This window comes from Phocoena sinus, chromosome 8 (assembly GCF_008692025.1).
Source record: "Phocoena sinus isolate mPhoSin1 chromosome 8, mPhoSin1.pri, whole genome shotgun sequence".
Taxonomy (NCBI): domain Eukaryota; kingdom Metazoa; phylum Chordata; class Mammalia; order Artiodactyla; family Phocoenidae; genus Phocoena; species Phocoena sinus.
The window spans coordinates 93986032-93994705 of NC_045770.1; positions in this window are offsets into that span (position 1 = coordinate 93986032).

Genomic DNA, 8674 nt, shown 5'->3' on the forward strand with positions numbered 1-8674 from the left:
CCATAAAAAGAATGAAATAATGCCATTTGCAGCAACATGGATGGACCTAGAGATTACCATACTAAGTGAAGTCAGACGAATATCATATCTCTTATATGTGGAATCTAAAAAGTGACACAAATGAACTTATTTACAAAACAGAAACAGACTCACAGACATAGAAAACAAACTTATGGTAACCAAAGGGGAAAGAGGAGGGGAGGGATAAATTAGGAGCTTGGGATTAGCAGATATGAACCACTATTTTTAAAATAGATAAACAACAACGTCCTACTGTATAGCACAGGGAACTATATTCAATATCTTGTAATAACCTATAATGGAAAAGAACCTGAAAAAGAATATATATATGTATATATAACTGAATATATATATCACTCTGCTGTACGCCAGAAATAATACATTGTAAATCAACTCTACTTCAATTTTTTTTTTTTTTTTGCGATACGCGGGCCTCTCACTGTTGTGGCCTCTTCCGTTGTGGAGCACAGGCTCCGGACGCGCAGGCTCGGTGGCCGTGGCTCACGGGCCCAGCCGCTCCGCGGCATGTGGGATCTTCCTGGACCGGGGCATGAACCCGTGTCCCCTGCATCAGCAGGCGGACTCTCAACCACTGCGCCACCAGGGCAGCCCCTACTTCAATTTTTTAAAAAAAGAAACATGGTCAGCTCATTTCCCTACAGGCGATGAGTGTCACCAAAGGGGTTATCACAGGTGCTGTAGGTACGTGGCATCCTGTGACACATGGACAATGCCTCTGAAAATCAGTGGAATTAAGTGAAAAAAAGGGGGAGAAGTGGGAGAAGTTGGCATCTAGGTAGTGGCAGCAGCATAATCCCAGACATGGAAATGGGGAAGTTCTGTGCATGTGGGAAACACTAAGCTGTAGCTTCAAGTGCAAGCTGGGGAGTGGCTCTCCATTTCCACCAGGAAAAAGCCCAAAGTTCGTGGCTCTGCTTATGATGACTTTCACGATCTGGACCCTGCCTCATCTCTCACCACCTTCCCCACCCACACTCTATCCTCCCACCATGTGGGATCACCTGCAGTGGCCAGCACGGTGCCTGGCACATAGGAAGTATTCAGTACATGTTTGTGGAATATAAAATGAGTTGCAGAAGAAAAGTATGGAAAGGCAGGCAGGGGGCCTCTGCTTGGAGTGTCCAAACCAAGGTTTGTACACCTGGAAGAGGCTACACCACCCTAGGGCACTCGGACAGTGAATCCATCAGAGACCTCTGTTTCTGGGTCTTCAACATTCAGGAGTAGACTCTGTGTCCCCTAATTCTCTCAGTCTTATCTCTAACTAGGCTGTGACTCCTTGAGGGAAGAAGCCATGTATAATGTCTCATTTACAGTGTTGAACATCAATAGGTGCTGAATTAAATGTTCGTCGGTAAAGCTGGACTTGCCTGTTTGCATCTCCACAGAAAAGGAGAACATGGGATTAGATCTGACCGTTAGGAGAACCACAAAAGCTGAAGTTAGAAGCCAGTCTCCCCTGCTGCTGGCTCATCCACTGCTTGAAAGATAACAACGGGCATAGACTTGAGTAGAGTCGCTGGATCCAGGAAAGGGGAATTATCCACACAAAGCTGGCCCCACCAGACTGGCCCCATTCTCCTTAACTAGTGGTGCAGGGCTCTTGGGCAGTGAAATAGACTGGGTTTCCTCTATCAGCCTAGTAGCCAGATTGAGAGTAGGGAGTCTGAGGCGTGTGTGTGTGTGTGTGTGTGTGTGTGTGTGTGTGTGTGTGTGTGTGTGTGTTGCAAGTTCCATTGCTGAGAAGCAAGATATTTTGTTTTGCTTAGATTGGTTTCCTAAAAAACCATGAGATATGGGTGGAAAGCCCTCCAAACTCCAACAGCAGGAAAGAGGAACACATCAATTGCACTGTCATTCATTCAGCATTTACTAAGTATTTACTACATACTGGGTGCTGCATTCAGTGCTAGGAGGCACAGACATGTGACACACAAAGGAGAACGCATATGGAAGAGACAAGATCAACACACCTGAAAGCAACTAGAGAACAGTTAAGAATGAAGTACTTACTAGAAATAATTTATATGTGGAAGAAGTGTAGGAGAGCAGCTAAGAGCACTAACTTGGTACATTAATTTAGGTAAATCTGAGCTTGGTTTGAATCTGAACTCCACCACATATGTGTGATTATGAACCAGTTACTTCACCTGTGAGCCTTGGTTCTCTCATCTGTAAAATGGGGATAACATCATCTATCTCATTTTGTAGCTGGGAGGATTAAATGGGATAATGGATGTACATAGCATGGTGTTTGGGAGTTCTGGCTCTAGAACGAGGCTACTTGGGCTCAGATCTCAACTCCAACACTTCCCTGCTGTCGTCTTGGGCAAGTTACTTAATCTCAGTTATAGTTTTCCCATTCTTAAAATCGGAATAACAACAGCTCCTACACTGTGGGGTTGATGTGAGGCTTCAATGAGTTTTATCCAGTGGGAAACTTTTAGAATAATCTTGGAACATAGCAAGAACCCAACACATACATTTACAACAGGAAAACAACTGCTGAATTATTTTCACAAGAGAAATTAAAACCTATCTGCACACAAAAATCAATATGTGAATGTCTATTGCAGCTTTACTTATAATCTCCAAAAGCTAGAAACATCCCAATGTCCTCCAACAGGTGAATAAATGATGAAATACTACTCAGCAACAAAGAGTAATGGATTATGGGAATGTAAATTGGTGCAGCCACTATGGAGAACAGTATGGAGATTCCTTAAAAAACTAGTTTCCATATGATCCAGCAATCCCACTCCAGGGCGTATATCCAGAGAAATCCACAATTCCAAAAGATACATGCACCCCAATGTTCACTGCAGCACTATTTACAATAGCCAAGACATGGAAGCAACCTAAATGTCCATCGACACATGAATGAACAAAGAAGATATGGTATATTTACACAACAGAATATTACTCAGCCATAAAAAAGAATGAAATAATGCCATTTACGGCAACATGGATGGACCTAGAGATTACCATACTAAGTGAAGTAAGTTGGATAGAGAAAGACAAATATCATATGATATCATTTATATGTGGAATCTAAAAAAAAAGATATAAATGAACATATTTACAAAACAGAAACAGACTCACGGACATAGAAAACAAGCTATGGTTACAAAAGAGGAAAGGTCGGGGGAGGATAAATTAGGAGGTTGGGATTAGCAGTTTCAAACTACTGTATATAAAATAGATAGTCAACAAGGACATACTGTATTGCACAGGGAACTCTACGCCATATTCTATTATAACCTTTATGGGAAAAGAATCTGAAAAAGAATTGATATATGTATACGTATAACTGAATCACTTTGCTGTACACCTGAAACTAACACACATTGTAAATCAACTATACTCCAATATAAAATAAAAACTTAAAAAAAAAAGAGTAACGGACTACAGATTCATGCAACAACATGGCTGAATTTCAAGTTCGCTATGGTAAATGAAAGCAGTCAGATTCAAAAAGCTATAGACTGTATAATTCCATTTACATGACATTATGGAAAAGGAAAAACCATAGGGAGAACAGATTAACAGTTGCCAAGGGTTAAGGGTGGTGTTTGACTACGAAGGGGCAGAGTGAGGGAGTCTTTTGAGGTGATGGAAATTTCGTACCTTGAATTCCCCCAAATATCCACTTGGCTCACCACCTTCCCTGGGAGGCTCCTCTAATCGTGATATTTTAAATTGTGACATCTACCTCCACGATTTCCTAATCCCCTTTCCTGCTTTACTTTTCCCAGTAACTCTTACCATCATTGAGTCTACTGTGTAAGTTATTTGTTGTCTGTCACTCCCACACATATGTTCTAACGATGCAAGATTTGTCTCTGTTTTTGTTTTTTTCTGTACGTGGGCCTCTCGAGGCCTCTCCCGTTGAGGAGCCCAGGCTCCGGACGCGCAGGCTCAGCGGCCATGGCTCATGGGCCCAGCCACTCCGCGGCATGTGGGATCTTCCCGGACCGGGGCATGAACCCATGTCCCCTGCATCGGCAGGCGGACTCCCAACCACTGCGCCACCAGGGAAGCCCTTGTCTCTGTTTTGTACCCTGATGTGTCTCTAGCCCCTGGTACAGAGTAGGTGTCCAGAGGAAGCTGCTGAATGAATGGATGGATGGATGAATGAACGAGTGATGCTAGACTTCCTCATATATTTTATATTTTTTGTCCTTATTTAGCAGGAGTTAACATTCGAGGCAATCCCACAAGTACCTGGGATTGAAGGCACCTCCCTCCGCAGAAGTTTTTGAAGTGGCCTCTACTGGAAACCCCATAAGGTCAACACGTTTGTTAGCTTCTGAAGTTGGGGTTTCCACACTGTATGGAGAGTGTGAATTAGGACCCTACCTTCCCACAGGTAGGAGGCTCAAGGTCCTAATAGTTTTACCTGGTGGACAGAGGCTGTCTGATCTGGGTCTTGTCCCTGCTCCTGGCCTTAGACAGAGTCCAGTTCCATCAATCAGCTGTCCGTGAGGGCTTATCCCTGTCCCTGCGGGGGACCCAAGACCACAGTTCTTCAGGCCTGTAGGAATTCTCAGTGCCAGTTCCCACTCCATCATTGGCACCTGGTAATTTCTTGATTTTGAGTTTGCTCAGTATTCTAAAATACCATATCGTGCCTTTGTATGCGCTGGAGTTGGAGGTGCAGGATTCCAGTGTGTGTGTTCCAGAGGCCAACACGGCTGGACGTTTGGAGAGGCCAGCTCTACACTACATATGACCTTACCTCCAAGAAACCTGGAACCTTCCCCTGGGGCACACGAATCCCTGTGTGAGAAGCATGGCTACAGAAAGACATGAATTTTATCCTTCATGCAGGATGAAATAGAAAGGGCATCCAGACACGCTGGCTTCAGAGCAGACTCCCATTTTGTCTAGAGTTTACCTCCTCCGTGCCCTCCAACCCCAAAATCTCTGCAAGGGCCTATCACAGAAAGCCCAGACTCTCCGAAAATGCCCAGCTGCACTAGGGAGGTACCTTTTATAATTTGAAAACAAGCCCGGACCAGTAGTGAAAGTAAGGCCCAGCCAGACCCTTACCACATGCTAACTTCATAAAGATGGCAGACGGGAACCTGGAACTTCTCCACTAAGAGTTCTGAGAATGTGTCCAGAATCATTCTCACCAGGCCTTCTCTCTATAGTCACATGCCTTGGGGTGAGGCTAGTGAAAACCAGGGGACCCAGGCCTGATAAGGGACCAGGCCAGCTTCTGCCCATTGCTCTCCAAATCCTGCAGGTGGCAGCCGGACACAAGGCTGAGGATCTGAGGACCAAACGAAGGGGGGACCACGTGGCACTCCAGGCGCAGGGATGCTCTCGATCAGGGCAGCTCAGAGCCCTAGCTGCAGAGGATGGAGAGGCAACAGGGTGGTGGAGGACCTGCACTGTCCACGACGGTAGCCAGTAACCAGCCTGCCCACTGACACTGACATTTAAATTCATCACAATGGGATAAAATTAAAGATTCAATTCCTCGGTTGCACCAGCCACATTTTCAAATGCTCAGCAGCCACATGGGTCTTCTGTATTGGACAGCACAGATATGAAACTTCCCATCAGCAGAGTCCCAGGGGGAGTGCTGCCCCAGACAATGAGCTCCAACCCACCCAAGTGTGTAACACCCAGACTCCAGACAAGTCTGCATCACCCCCAAAGAACGTCCATTCAGAAGGCCCCAGAGTGGGTCCCTTAACGCAGACCCCTCCTCACCTCCTTCTTTTATTCCTTTCCGGTTTTATCGAGATACAACTGGCATACAGCACTATATAAGTCTAAAGTGTACAGCTTAACAACTTGACTTACATATATTGTGAATTAATTACCACAGTAAGTTTAGTGAATATCCATCACCTCATATAGATACAAAAAGAAAAAACGTGTTTTTTCCTGTGATGAGACCTCTTAGAATCTACTCTCTTAACAAGTTTCAGATACACCATACAGCAGTGTTAGCTATAGCCACTGTGTGGTACGTTACATCCTCAGTACATTTGTATCTTAAAACTGGAAGTTTGTAACCTTTGACCATCTTCATCCAGCTCCCCCTCCTTTCTTCTTGGAAAATAATTATTCCTCCTTAAGCTGGGATGGTTTAGGCTCCTTCAGGCCTCAGTGCCTTTGAACATGCTGTCACCTCTCCCCGGGATGCTGGGATGCTCTCTTCTTCACGTCTATGTACCAAACAGTGAGCACTGTGCCGGGGCTGTCGGTATCTGCCCATATGCCCTCAGCACTGCTTCAGCGTGCCCACAGCTACTGCCTGGGGACTGTCCTGGCTATGGGAGCCATTTGGCCCTTGCACGGGCAGGCAGTGCTGGAGAGTTAATGCCCCAACAGATGGGGTGTTGGTGGATAGATGCCCCTTGAGTAAGATGACTCTGAGGCCTTTTCTACACTTGCTCCCAGAATCCCCAGAGGACTGAGCTTCAGTGGGGTCCCCAGGGGCAACTGGCCTGAAGAGACGCCTTTTACTGGCTTTCCGACACCCCATCCTGCCCCTCACTCCCTACTGGTGCTTCCTCAGATCACTTCCCAAATAAGCAACTTGCACTAAAATTCTCAGAGTCTCCTTCCCGCAAGCCAAGCCGAGAAAAGGGCCTACCGTGTGCCAGACTCAGTGGTAAGCACAGAGGAAAAGAGATTTGATAAAACAAATTCAGTTCCTTCCTCGTAAGCTTGCAGTGACATGGGTGAAGCCGGAGGGTGAAGAGGCAATTGGGAGATGGTGGCGTGAACAGCACTGTAATGGGGCAGGAGAGGGGGCAGGGATTCCCTGGGGAGAGACAGCCGCCCAGCCTGGATGGGGTGGGGGGAGTTAAGGTGAGTGCTGAAGGCCGAGGGAGGGAGGAAGACTCCAGACAGAAGCGCTCCTGAAGACATGAATGGGGAAACATTGACACCTTTCACGCTGGGAATCATGTGATGGGATTGACATCTCATCACGCTGAAGGTGATGTGGAGAAAGGACAGAGTGGATGAGGATGGAAGCAGGGTGCCCACCCAGGAGGCTGGTGTGGGAACAGACAAGGAGAGACGGGGCGTGAATCAGGCAGGGCCCAGGCCCCAGGGACAGGCAGAAGGTGAAGGGTCAGAGGAGAGCTGATGAAGGAGGGTTGCCGGGACCTGGTGATCACTGAGCCCCGGAAGCCGAGGGAGATGATCCCAGATCCCTGGCTGAGGAAACTCGGTGGATACTGCTGCCATTCCCTACAAACAACACAGGAGGCGTGGGTTTGAGGGAAAGATGATGACTTTTGTTTTGGACATGACTCTGAGGTGCCTGTAGGCCTCTGATTCTCTGAGACCAGTAGCCTCAGCATCCCTGGAACTTTTAGAAATGCAATTTCTCAGGCCCTACCCCAGACCTACTAAATCAGGGACTCGGTGGGTGGGCCCAGCAATCTGGGCTTTAATAAACCCTCTAGCCCTCCAAGTAGTGGCGTGCTGAGAAATGTTTAACAACTCACTCCTGGGGAGAAGGAATTCCTGATTTTAGTACTCGCCAATTCTAACGGTGGAAATAATCCCACCATGGCCGATTTCAAGCCACCTGTCTGACATCACTCCACACAGAGCTGGGAAGAGATGCAGCAGTTGTCACCCCCAGGCAGTATGAACTGGCTCCAGGGGGTTCTGAGGTGCACCTGTGGGCCCAGAGCCACTGCTCGAGGCCAACTGCATGAACTTGTCTAATAGGCAGGTAGATGTACCGGTGTAAAGCCCAAGAGAGAGGACCAGGATGCAGAAAACGTTTGGGAGACATCAGCGTACATACAGGTGCCTACCAGGTAAACCCAGGGAACACAAACATGAATAATTAGACTGGGTTCCTGCCCCCAAGGATCACGCAGTCACTTAGACAGAAAGGCACACAAACAATCACCACAGAACAGTGGAGGCGCAAAGGAGCTGGTGATCCCCTCGACTGGGGAAGGTTCTTGGAGGAGGCGGCAGGAGCTGGGTGTTTTAAACACAGGAAGGGAATTAGACAGGTAGAGAAGAGGGAGGCCGGTGTCCCAGGCAGAAGGAAAGGCTGAGTGGAGAAAAGAAAGTGGCTGATGGGAGGTGGACACACTACAGTGACGGAAGGGGAGGCCAGAGAAGCCAGATCTACGATGCGCCTGGGCTCAGGGCTACAGAATTTAAACTTGACCTTGGAACATATGAGGCATCGTTAAAGAATTTGAAGGAGTGGGGGGTTATGATCAAGAATGAAAAGTCACGCTCTCTCCTTAATCATTACCCTGTATTCGCTCTGGAATTTCTTTTGTTTCTCAAACATATAGAGCTATTTCCTACCTCCAGGCCTCCATGCACTTCCTCCTGACTGGAACCCTCTCACAATGGCTGTCCTCTGGGTGGACTTGTCCATCAAGGTTCAGCCCAAGTGTCAACTCCTCTGAGGAGCCCTCCCTCTGGCCATGATGTGATTTAAAACAGGCCCCTCCATCCTCTCCACCCCAGTACCTTGTCCAGCTCCTTGGTATCGATGGCACTAACTACCAGCTACGATGATCTTCATTGTGTCTGTAGCCGCGTTTAAAATTTGTACATTTCAACCCTGATGTCAAAAGGAAAAACCAACTTGATTTCCCACAGCTGAACTTTTAATTGAATT